The following is a 13,593-nucleotide window of genomic DNA, read 5'->3' on the forward strand; positions in this document are numbered from 1 at the left end:
AGAGGGCAGTTTGGTTTGCTCACTGTATGATATGATGCGACACTCACTATAGGGAAGTGGTTGCGCATAATGTGTGTGCATTGAAGAGGAAAATTTGAATAGGGGCTCTTTACTGAGAATGTGTGAGCATCTCGTGCATTTGCAATGAATGCTGTATTCTTTTTTGCACTTATCGCAATTTTTTATTGCATTTATTTGAGACACAGAAACAACATTTTGAATAACAATATCCCTTTCCCGACTAACAAAATTGGGGAGATGGGGAACAGTGTTTTGTGTCTCTACAATCGAGCGTTTTTTGGAGCAGACCCGGAGGGAATCACGGGCTCTGCTTTCTGCTTCAAATGGTTGTGCTCGTCAGGAGCGCTTTTGCTGCGCATACTGATGAGGCAGCGGGTATGGGGCTTTTGCTGCGCGTACCTGTGAGGCAGCAGGTATGGGGCTTTTAGTCATGCGCTGACTCGAAACAGAGCGAGGGCTAACCGGCTGTGATATACTCCATGTGGGCACAAAGTGTCTCATAGCCTGTGACTGCTGCTGAATCGCAACATAATGCTCAGCAAACTTATTCATAGAGCTGCCAAAAATGCCGGCTGGAGACACTGGAGCATCTAAAAGAGTGGCTTTTTCCTTATCACACATTTCTGCCCTGGAGCACGGCCATTGTGTGGAGTGCTGATCCAGCTTGTTCTGCTGCTGAGTAAGCTTTTCCCGCCAGTGCGGACGTACGTCGACAAAGTTTGGAAGGATGTATATGTTACTAGCTGGGCAGAGGTGTGCCGCTACCGCCTCCTCCACAAGGGGTAATTGGGCATAAACGTTTTCTTTCCCATGATCCATATTAAAGAGGATGGCGTCAACGTCCGAGCACGCCATATAAGGTCGCTCGCAGGACTTGAATAGTTCATTATGAACTTCGGAGAAGAAATGTGCGGGATGCTGCCGTTTGACGGCGCCCGGACTGCTGGATCCATTCATCAAGGTGAGACGGTTCCTCTGGGGGAGACCAGTCAGGGTGAAGCTCTTCGTTCCATGTCTTCATTTGTGTAATTAATTTTCCGCCTGCATGTTTAGATGGATTCTTGCCTGATGGTAAATGGGAAGGTGGTTATTTATATATTATCTTTTATCACTTTATTATTTATTTTCTTATTCGTTTGGAGTGCAACTTGAATTTAGAAATGTATTTGATTTAAGTTTTTATCAAAATGCAAAATCACTAAAACAAGAATATTCACTGATCGCTCAACACGGAGGTTTCCAATGTAATTGTGTGTGTGTGTGTGTGTGTATGTATATATATATATATATATATATATATATATATAGTGAAGGAGGGAACAAAACGAATGTATTCACACACATACTGGGAGGATGTCCAGCAAGATCAATAAATTAACTTCAATTGGTTCAAAATGCAGCAGCCAGAGTGCTGACGAGAACCAAGAAATATGATCATATTAGCCCCATTTTATCATCGTTACATTGGCTACCTGTTAAATTCCGTATTGATTTTAAAATTCTGTTAACTACGTACAAAGCTTTGAATGGTCTAGCTCCGCAGTTCTTAAGTGATCTTCTACCATGCTATATTCCAACACGTTCATTAAGATCGCAAAATTCTGGCCTATTAATAGTTCCTAGAATATCAAAATCCATTAAAGGAGGAAGATCCTTTTCATATTTGGCTCCTAAACTATGGAATAGTCTCCCAAACACTGTTCAAGATGCAGACACACTCTCTCAGTTTAAGTCTAGACTAAAGACTCATCTATTTAGCCAGGCATACACCTAATTTATCCTCCAACCCACAATTAGGCTGCTTTAGTTGGGTCTGCGAACCAGAAACCAGAAACACTGAGCATGATCTCTAACTCTGCAATAAATTAAATGGCATCTACGCTTACATCTTTTTATTTGTTTCCCTGTCTCAACCTCGGGACTCCTATCCTGAGGTCACCAGAACCGGCTGGATCCAGCACCATTCCTGCTTCATGTTGGACTCCACTGCTACATGTCGCAGAATGATGATGACTAAATGCAGCCGGTGCCAGCCAAACATCACTTCAATCTATTATGACGGACTTCAGAGGATGAAATGATGCCAACTCCAACCTGCATCACCTCGGTCTATTTATGGACTACGATCTTGAAATGGAATGCATAGACTAACTATTGCCAACAAAAGCCTTCATCAGCTAATTAACAAGGACAATTGCATCTATGTGAACTTCTGCAATTAATCAAGATGGACTTCAAAGACTTTGGTCATTAATCTTACAGTTCAAACACAATCGATGTTTAATCACTGACCCTTAACACTTAGTTTAATAATTTTAAACCATGATTTTACCTATACATAATTAATATTTACATTACATTCATAATGTTAGCCAGAGGGAACTGGCCCCCACAGTGAGTCTGGTTTCTCCCAAGGTTATTTTTCTCCATTAATCTACATCTTATGGAGTTTTGTGTTCCTTGCCACAGTGGCCTACAGCTTGCTCACTGGGGTTATTAATACAATTATCATTTAATTATTTTTAAACACTATTAAAAAACGTATTTTATCTAAATTACACAATGATGATTAATCGACTTTATAGACATTACTGTTTTATCGTCTGTTAATGCTGATATTCTGTAAAGCTGCTTTGAAACGATGCGTGTTTTGAAAGGCGCTATACAAATAAAATTGACTTGACTTGACATGATATATTTTCCTGGATAACGATATACCCAACAGGTATAGAATGCAAAGATTATGTAGGTTCTTTGTAAAACCATTTTTCAAAAAGTTGAACACCACACATTTTAACTAAATTAAAATTGAAACGGGTTTCATTTGAATTTAGTTATTAATAAAATTAGAATTTTAAATTAATACAAAATAAAGTTTGAAATCAAGGTGTCTTGCTTTATCGTGTAGGCATAACACCAACCCTGCTTACCGAAAATGATCCCATACCACATAGCGTCCAACCAGCGGTAATGCCGGTGTTCGCAGTTTTCCTGCAGAGTTTTTGTTTTCTTGACAAAATGACCAATCAAAACATGGTCGACCAAGACTCTTCTCATCGACTAATGGTTAGTCGACTATCAGGGGGCAGCCCTAATAATTAGGGCTGACCAGTATATCGACTTTTAAAGATATATCGTTATATTTTCAAACGAGATATAGGTATAGACATAGGATGAGACAATATCGTTTATATCTATATAGTTTGATGTTGCATTACATAACCAGTTTCTTCCGTAAAGCCATGCCAGTTTTTGCAACTGTCCTATCTCACACTCTGCGCAACCCTGCCCCACTCTCCCTCTGTGCGCAAACCCGGCCCCATGCACTCACAAGTTCTCCTGCAACATGGGAGACACAGCACCAGTCCACTCTGCCGAAGAAAACTGACCCTGTGTCTCAATCAGCTCCCCATGTCGTGAATCAGTATATTGTGAACACTAATTTGGGCACTGTAAGGGTTCTGATTCACTGAACACTGGGAGACATATGACTCAATCACCGCCGACACGTTAACGAGCTTGCACATTGAAGCGCAGCTGTTAATAATCAGCACCATTGCTGTATAAATGACACTATCATTCATTTTCATTGAAGATATTCAAACGTAAGATTAAGTAAACGTTTGCAGAGTAAACTTTGACAGCGCTGAATGGGAGTACACTAGAGCCTAATAGTCGACCAAACGTTAGTCGATGAGAAGGGTCTTAGTCGACCAAGTATTGATTAGTCGGTTGGGCGCAGACAAAACAAAAAACTCCACAGGAAACCAACGAACACCAGTATTACAGCTGGTTGGATGCTAGGTGGTACTATGCAGGTACTTCGTTAAGCAGGGTTAGGGTTAAGCCTACACAATAAAGCAAGACACCATGATTTCAAACTTTGAAATTTATTTTAACCAAAAATTAAAAAATGAAACTGGAAAGAAATTAAGTGCAATTAAAATATGTGTTTAACATTTTGAAAGATGGCTTTACAACAGGACAACATCTCTCAGGCAAAGAACCTACATCATCTGTGCATTCTCTACCAGTCAGGTACTTTGTTGTTCGGGAAAATACACTGTGTTTGAATACAATTGTTTTGTTCGCTCCTTCACGCTAATAAATTAATGGGTAAATGAGCCTAATATCACTTTGACATCGTCAAAGGCATCAGCTATTGGTGACCACTCTGGCCATCGTCGATCCCTGAGATCATCATGTCGGCACAATCCTAATGTGCAATTCTCTCTATAAATTAACAAAATGATCAGACAGTCTCCTTGCTGGTTTTTCCCAACACATTCAGAATCGTTACCGCTTTTCCCTGTCTCACTGTGGCTCACTTCCTGCATGCGCTTGTAAAAATTATATTTTAAAAGCTCATTATTACGGTTTAGTATTACTCTGTAATGTATACGTGTTAACAATATTACTGATAACATTCTTTCTCAGCCCCGGAACTCAAACCATTTTCTGATACTAGTGTTTTTCTCATTATTACGGTTTAGTATTACTCTGTAATGTATACGTGTTAACAATATTACTGATAACATTCTTTCTCAGCCCCGGAACTCAAACCATTTTCTGATACTAGTGTTTTTCCTTGGTGCCTAAACACAGCCAATCACCGGCACTTTTAGATTTGGGCACATCTAGCATACTACATGCTTTTCACTGACGTTGACGAGATTAACCCCTTAGGTATCGAAATTTGGTACCGAATGACAAGACATTTTTCGATACTCGGTTGTTTAGAGGCAATTCGGTTGGTGCCTAAAATGTATCTAACTCAATACCCAGCCCTAGATATCGCTGTTGCCAAGTTTAAAACTAGCGGGTTGATGTCGCATGTCGGAAATCCAGTGACGCAGGTAGTCACATTTAATATTGGCTCGGCTCACTTGGTACCTCGACTGAGGTGGTACTAAAAACGTATCAGGTACCAGGTACTATCCACAGTGGAAAACCCTAAAAAAGCAAGCGGAGTCAAGTTGAGTCGAGTTGTACCGTGCAGTGGAAAAGCCCCTCTACTGAGTTGAAGCCAGAATTATTTGGCTGGTCATGTAATCCTAACATGGCAGCCCCCATGTGCAGACCCTCTCCATGTTCAATAAAACAGCTTTTATAACATTACTGATATGACTGGAGTCTTCATTTTAATGTGCGTGCTCATAATTTTATACAAGTTTACAAATTAATGTATTGAGTAAAACGTTTTAAATGAGGACAAAATGTGTGCACCTTTAAGAGTCTCTTCATGGTTAAAAAAAATATAAACAGTGTTTATGGCAGAGCAGGCACACCTCCCCCACTACAGGCTTCAGCTGCTTCTATTGCTGCTAACACCAGCAACCTTGACCTGCCCTTAAAAACAAAATGTAACACACTTAAAACGTATTTTAAAAACAATTTACAGGCAGAAGGGTGACTTCGTGTCATGTGTATTTTCTTTGCACAGTTCTGAGAGAAATAAACCTTTCACAGCTAGTCTCGAGCTTGCGTTAGCTGCCCTGACTGCGTACTTTTAAATGCTAATTATTAAAAGCAAATAACAAGTGAAACTGATCCATGTACGATATTTTTAAAGTGGCAGAAACTAGTAGATTATACAGTTATTAAATGAGATTTTTCCCCCCTGTTATTAAAGCCGCTGTCCCAATGTGCGCAATTCAGTGACAAGCTAAGGGCGCTAACAAACCACTTGGCCACTAAAGCGTCTGACTTTTAACTACTTCACCAATCAAATGCGACTGTATAACAACCCACATGAACTAATCAGACACACAGCCGTGGTTTATCGTATATTATCACGTCATTATCAAGCATATGCTCCAACCGGCTGCTAACTAAAAAAAACGATTCGACGTCGAAAAAAGTGGCAGGACGTCGAGTCAAACCTCCATAAACCAACACCTTTCCAAAAATACACCAACACATAATAGTTTCTGACGCAAGCCCACATACACACCATAGTAAACAAGTTTGCATGTACATTCATAAATACGACTTTTACGTTTCTAAGCAGACTGTTTTAATAAATGTAACGTTTCACTTTATGAAACCCACTGCAATGTCACTACGATGCCACAACGTGAATGCAGAAGACCAACGTTCAAGAAATCTGCCACACAGAAATACATTTTTACTTTTACACATCACACTGATAGGACAGACTTCTCTATCATTTTTCATAAATCATCACAACGAAAACCTATCGTGCAAACGAAAGCAAGACAAAAACATTCAACCATGTATCTCCGGTGCTGAGCTCAGCTTAGAAATCGCAGGTAGGCTGGGGAACACATTTATACCGTTTACATACTTAAAATCACAAAAAACACGAATGGATTACAACACTCACCTCTTGTAGTTTAAAGTGCAATAGAGATGAAATGAAAGCAAATAATAAGGCTATAGAAATTCAACACATTTGCAGAGTCTGGGAGGGGAAACATTTGTCCTGTTCGATCGCCATTTTCTTCTCTCGCATTCATGCATTCATCCCTGTAACTGCAGGAAGAGCTCAGGCGCTGCTTTCAGAGCACTTCCTCCAACTCAACACACTCACCTCCAAAATGGTGGTCACAGTGTAGTGCCATAGTGTAATGCGCTAACAGTGTTTGTGGGCCCAAAATTCTCACTAGGGTTTGAAGCAAAATTCTCATTATAATTTGCAAGCATAATGCAAATTCATATGCTAGGGAAATAGGTAGGGGTAACTGTGCTTATTATGATAAATAATAAATTATTATGATAAATAATAAAAGTGTAATATGAGAAAATAAAAAAAAACAACAATAGAATTGATAATAGAAATGGAAAACAATTAAGAATAATGTCATCATGGAATATCTGGTCCAAACAGGAGTACTTGGAATAGTTTAACCAAAAATGAAATCATCACTCACCATCATGCAATCCCAGATGTGTATGACTTTCTTTCTTCTGCTGAACACAAATTAAGATTTTTAGAAGAATATATCTGCTCTGTAGGCCCAAACAATGAAAGTTAATGGTGGCAAGGTCTTTAAAGCTCCAAAAAGCATATAAAGGTAGCATAAAAGTAATATATATCAGTGGTTCTCAACCAGGAGGCGGGACCCAATAGGGAGCCTCAGCACACTTCCAAGTGGGCCTCAAGATTACATAAATTAATTTAAAATAAGAAATATTAGTTAAAATAATCCTACTTAATTAAAATGCTAAAAAAATACTTTAAGATGTATGCATACAAATGATAGACAGATTCTTTCTGAAATTTCTAGAATAAAAAATTATCCATGATTAATTATTTTAATCAGACACGTCTAGTATCGGGCAAGGGGGCCTTCAAATCTTGGTCTTGGACAGTGAGGGGCCTTGGAGACAAAAAGGTTGAGAACCACTGATCTATATGACTCCAGTGGTTAAATCTACGTTCATCTTCAGAAGCAATATGATTAGTGTGGGTGAAAAACAGATAAATATTTAAGCCTTATTTTTAAGGCGCGTTCACATACAGTACTGTGCATAAGTCTTAGGCACATAAGGTGTTTCACAAAAGAATTTGAATTAAGATGGTTATTTATATCTTCAGCTTTAGTGTGTCAATGGTAAACATAAATGTTAGACCCCCAAACATTATTTTGCAAACAGAAAAGATTAGAATAGAAGAACAAAGCCCACCACTGAACATTGAGTCAGTCTGGAATTACATGAAGAGACAGAAGTAATTGAGGCAGCCTAAATAGATGGTACTAGCCTAAAATGGTACATCCAATCTGCCAACAACCAAGAAAAACTGTGTCCAGGTGTCCCTAGGAGAATTGGTGCTGTTTTAAAGGCAAAGGTGGTCACACCAAATATTGATTTAGCTTTATGTTTTCTGGACTTTGTTTGACATTAAGTGATAAATGAAAACTATTTATGTAATTATTTTTGAAGACATCCTCACTATGCATAATTTTTCACAAGTGCCTAAACATTTTACACAGTACTGTAACGTTGCACTGCAAAATTCCAATTTATTCATTTGGCAGACGCTTTTATCCAAAGCATCTGCCAAAAGAGGAAAACATTTTAATTTAAATTTAGGAAGCCAATCAGCTTAAGGAGACATTTGTACAAAAAGTGCCATACTACAAAGTTTCACTAGCATCAGAATAGCATTTAAAACAGATTTAAGTGCAACAAATTTATGTATATATATATATATATATATATATATATATATATATATATATATATATATATATATATATATATATATACACAATGGACAAGGATATAATTTTAGTAGCAAGTTTCTTTTCAGCTTCACTCTGCCAGATTATGAAGTGCAGCACTAAAAAGATGCTACTTGGCAGTTATTTTTGTCTGAATTCACAAGCACTCAACATCCGCCCACACCATCTTCACCTGTGGAATTTAGCCGTGCAAAGGGTATGTTTGACCGCACCTTTACTGTAAATCTCCACTTTCCCTTTTACTTCAACATTCTTCTTCTTCTTTTTTTGGCGAGTCGCATTCATCATGCATTTAGCCACCTACTGGGCAAGGAGGTGAATTCATAGTAAAAAAAATATTGACTTAAATATAATTAAAAAAATAACAAACAGCAACAGAATTCATATTAGAAATGGAAAACAATTAAGACAAATATCTGATCCAAACAGATGGTAACTTATTTAAAATCTATACAGTAAGAGTTTAATAAATAAATAAATACAATTATGTCATGCACTGAAATCAGTGTGAAACAGTTTGAAATAAGGGCAATAAGCGGTTATGACAAGAGGGAAATTTAGAAATAAATACACTAAACAATTCTATTGTTGTCAGCCAGTGAGTGACATAGAGATACCAACAAAAAGAACACATTAAGATGTGCAGTCTAAACTACTCTATAAATAAGCTATGCTCTACACTTTTGGGGAAAATAAAACTACATGGTTTGTTAACAGTGAATCCCTGAACCATAGTGAAAGATAATACTCTTTCAAAGCAAGACAAAAACACCAACCAAGAGCAGACTGGGAAAAACCTAAATAAATCTGCAACAATATACAAACAGTCCAGTCTTTAGTCTGGAATTTGCCTGCGTTTTCACTTTGAAGACAAAGCAGTGGCACATAGCTGAAAATGGCTCGGCTACACTGTCCTTTTGAAGGCGGTCATTCTGCCTCACTAGGCAGGAATCGTACAGAACATGACAACCTCTTTCACACTGAAAACAACTTGTTTTAAACATACATTTTATCAATATCATCAGATTTATATAACAATGTCAGTTCCCATAATCTACATATGTACGTCTCATTTAAATTTTTGTGTCACTGCTCAGAAATGGGATACTAAAAATACACAAACAGGTCTATAATGTTTCTTGTATAGCCACATTCCACTGAGTGCTGTTCATGTTTCTAAAATGGAGCTGAGGTAAAATGCAGAGATATTTTGTCTTAGCAAAATCATGTCAACAACTGTTTGTATGTTACAACAGAATAATAAGCTAATTGCAACTTCAAACACATGTATTTCATGTTAAAACATTTTGTTTAATTTTGTACTGTCTAATTAGTCTTTAGCATGGGTAAAAATACTTTTTAACTAAGGGTTCACTGTCAATCAAAATGGGCCAAGTAGGACATACTGTATTATGCAAGACATTCCTGTTTTAACAAGTCTGTCTCTTTACAATTGACATAAAACAAAATGAGAATGTATGCCGCATAGTGCTCGAGACAGCTCAGGCCTCGTTGTCTGTGGTGTTGAGAATTAATTTTGTATGAGGCATGAATATAGATGATCAGCAGAGGCCCGGGCCAGCTGCATGTGAGTTAGCTGCAGTAGGACAAGGGTCAGTTTGGTCAGGCAGTGGGCTGCTCTCCCCCACCAGGCCGCTGAAAGCATGTGGAGCCTGGGATCGTGGGCAGATGCACTGTGCTCGGGCAGACAGGGCAGGAGGAGGGGAACAGTTTTGCATGACAAATACATGGCTGGCTTTGGCTTTCAGAGGCTCACTTCCAAAATCACTTGGTTTCCACCAAATAAAGTGCCATCTAAAGCCTAAGATTTAGCTCTTCTGTGTTGATGTAACATATCAGAATGATAAAACTGTGACAAGGCAGGCAAGAAATGAGGATCTAAACCCAGCTTTATTACAAAGAATAAGCAAATTAATTCTAGAACATAAAGAAAACCAAAACACAGGGAACCAAGCACAGAGCATCAAACAAAACATGCAAAGACTGACAAAGAATACAGGGAAAACCAGGGCTTAAATACACAGGGGCAAACAAGGGAATGAGGGACACCAGAGGAAATAATCAGAAGAAAACAATCAGGAAATTAAACTACAAAGGACTACAAAAACTAACAAGAAACAGGAACTAAACAAGAATTACAACAGAAAAGACAAGACCAAAAACAGGGAATATATGACAAAAACAAGGCATTTCAATCAGTAAAACTGCAGTATATTGTGAATATTTCTGAACTGATCACAAAACAATAATATGCCATAATAGTTAAATTAGATCATATGGATATGACATGAAAACATTTCTCAAAAGCATGTGTCACTTTTGTGGCTTGTCTATATTTGCCTCTCTTTCAGTCAGTCGTTCCCTCTTTCTTCTTTACCTCTGCCCCCCTAATTCTCATTATTCATTGGTCCCCAGATGTACTAAGTCTCACCAACAAGGGCGCTATTTTTCATTTTCTCTCTCCCAATTCCACCACTACCCCCATTATTATATTCAATCTCTATCTATCTCTCACCCATCCCCCTAGATTCACTCTTTCAGACAGGGTGCCAGCTGTGAAAGGGATTTGACAGAGCTGAATTACACTCTGCATCCAACCAATTACCTGTCTGACCGTTCGCAGGTCAGCATACACTGCTGTGCTTCCGGGCTTGATTTATCTATCAGACCACTATTCTGAAAGGCATTTATCATTTTCACACAGCCATGCGCTCTGACATGTATATATGTTAATAAACACCACTGTTAACCCTTAACAGTGGACTATGTCTGCATCTTTTGTGTTATTTACTATGGAGCAGTGTCACAGTCTGTCTCCCTCATGTTTCCTAGGACTCTTATTTTGAAGTGTTTCACCCGGACTACGTTTCCCATCATGCACTGCCTTCATCGCTGTCATCTGTGCCTCATTTTTCTCACCTGTTTTTGTATATATTCCCTCTAGTTTTGCATTTCTTTGTCAGTTCTTGTATGATGCTTTATGAGTTCATGTCTTTTTGTTTCGTCGTCGTCGATAAAAACCTGCATTTAGATCCAGTGTCTCCTGTCTCATCTCAGCAACCATCCCATACAGAACAACTGACCCACATGGATCTAGCAGCTGTCAGAATTCTTCAGCAAGGGGTTCGTCCAGTTGAGGATCACGTTTGGAACTAGCAAATTTAGTGCACTATCCAGACCGCTCTCTGGTGGGTTTCTTCCGGAGAGGTCTGAATAGTGCACTGAAGGAACTGATGCCTCCGGCTGATCCTCAATGGACAGTCTGTGAATATTTGATATTTGGAGAAGGCTCTGGAACTTTGCAGTTCCTATTTAACAGTGGATTAATGCGGGAACCCCGGGCCATCTTCGGCCTATCTTCCAAGAACTCCACGGCTCCTTGCTCCACAGCCATCGAGCCAGTTCCCACACATGTGGCCTCAACCGTCCCAATGCCTGTGGCCTCGCCTGCTCCCGTGACTACGCTCCCAGCTATCCGGAGAATGAAAAAGACACCTTCTCTCCAGTCGCTGCCGGTGCTCACGACCCCACAGGTCGTTCCGCGGTCGCTGCCAGTACTCGCGACCACGGAGGTCGTTCCGCGATCGCTGCCAGTGCCTGCCTTCATCGCCCCTTTCCAGGCTCCCCCAGAGAGTCTTCTTACAGTGGCTCTGCCCGCTCCTCCTGTGCCTCCTGATCCAGTCCCAGCCCTGTAGCCACCTCCCGGCCCTGTGGCGGCCCCCCCCAGACCTCTGGACCCAATCCTTAACCTGGGGTCTCCTCCCAGGCCACCTGGTCATCTTCCAGGTCCCCTTCCTCACCTGTATTTTGTGCTTGTGTATGTGTATGCTCTAGTTTTGCATTTCTTTGTCAGTTCTTGTTTGTTGCTTTGAGTTCATGTCTGTTTGTTTCACTATTATCTTCATTAAGAGCCTGCATTTAGATCCAGCGTCTCCTGTCACATCTCAGCAACCATCCGTTACAAGCAGGGGTAGTATCATATGGTAATACTATGGTGCTGAATGATTAACATATTAATACACGAAAGAATACCAAGAAATCATCATGGTACGTGTCCAAAGAACATTGGCATTACCATAGTACCATGCCATGCCATAAAAAATTATGGTACATAATTTATGATTTAAGAGGGAGACACAGGCATACATAAATACTACATAACACTTGGTACAGTTGTTTTACAAAAGACTTTCACAAGTCTGAAAACAGTTTGTAATTTAAAAATAAAAAAATAACTTTTTGTATTTGATTAACACATCAAAGGATATTTTCAAATTAATTTGCATGTACCCATGCTACTCTCCTCTCAATAATTCACACCTATCTGCAAAATGTGTTTTATCTGCAAGGAATGCATCTAGGTTCAGGCTTGTGAAGTCCTCTCACAGTGCTCTTTCACAGTCCTCCAATATGGGAAATATACTGTATATGGGAATATAAGTACAGCAGTGTATGAATTTTTAAAAGTACTGATGTGCTTCAAAGGTGTCACTTTGTCTAAAAGATTATGATCATAAAAAGTGTGGAGGTGGGGAGAAGGAAATCTACCCCTGCAGCAGTGCAGTGAAGTTCAGTGTAGTCACAAAACAGAGTACTGAATATGCTCACACCATGAACATGGCCACCATACAGTAAATAGAAACTTTGACCTGCACCCTATAGCCTTGCAAAACCCACTCTCCTGTCAATAAATAGCTTGTATCCCTTGTGTGCTTGCTTTGCACCTCAAGGGAACAGTAAAAAAGCAAAAGCAACTAGCAGAGATGGTAAGTGGTATGTGCATGGACGAGCACTGTTTTCTTCTTGTTTTTACATTGCCAACAAATGTAAGATATGTCACAGCCTTTAACCGTGATTTGCAACTTGTTAGTCGAGTGCTTGTTTGTTTTAGGGGTGGGACATTTTCAATCTAGAGGGCACCTGACTGGACAAAAATTTGTGTCGTGCCAGATGAGTTATCAATATTTTAAAATATCAACCTCTCTCATAAACCAGAAGTATCTGTCCTCAGAACTGCCGCTCACTGGATGTTTTATGTTTTTGGCACCATTCTGATTAAACTCAAGAGACTGTTGTGCATGAAAATCCCAGGAGATCAGCAGTTATATAAATACTCAAATGAGCCCGTCTGGCACAAAAAAACATGCCACGGTCGAAATCACTGAGATCACATTTTTCCCCATTCTGATTGTTGATGTGTAGCTGCATGATTTGCTGATCTGATATGCATTGCACTGCTGCTACTCAATTAGCTAATGAGATAATCTCATGAATAAGTAGGTGTACAGGTGTTCATGATAAAAGTGAATGTGAATGTTTATGTGTGAAATGTTTTATTAAT

The 13,593-nt window shown here is 39.3% G+C and overlaps 1 protein-coding gene across 4 annotated transcripts in view; it reads right to left on the reverse strand.

Moving 5' to 3' along the window:
* Positions 1–6,503, reverse strand: part of LOC127653423 (trinucleotide repeat-containing gene 6A protein-like) — a 48,483-nt gene extending 41,980 nt beyond the window's left edge. For 3 of the 4 annotated variants that reach the window (XM_052140112.1, XM_052140109.1, XM_052140110.1), the window contains exon 1: positions 6,368–6,503. The gene's annotated coding sequence lies outside the window, so the exon portion shown is untranslated. The remainder of the gene's footprint in view (positions 1–6,367) is intronic. The other variant, XM_052140111.1, reaches the window with a different exon arrangement.
* Between the last annotated feature and the right edge of the window lie 7,090 nt (positions 6,504–13,593).

The sequence above is a fragment of the Xyrauchen texanus genome, chromosome 12 (genome assembly GCF_025860055.1).
Source record: "Xyrauchen texanus isolate HMW12.3.18 chromosome 12, RBS_HiC_50CHRs, whole genome shotgun sequence".
NCBI classification, from domain to species: Eukaryota; Metazoa; Chordata; class Actinopteri; order Cypriniformes; family Catostomidae; genus Xyrauchen; species Xyrauchen texanus.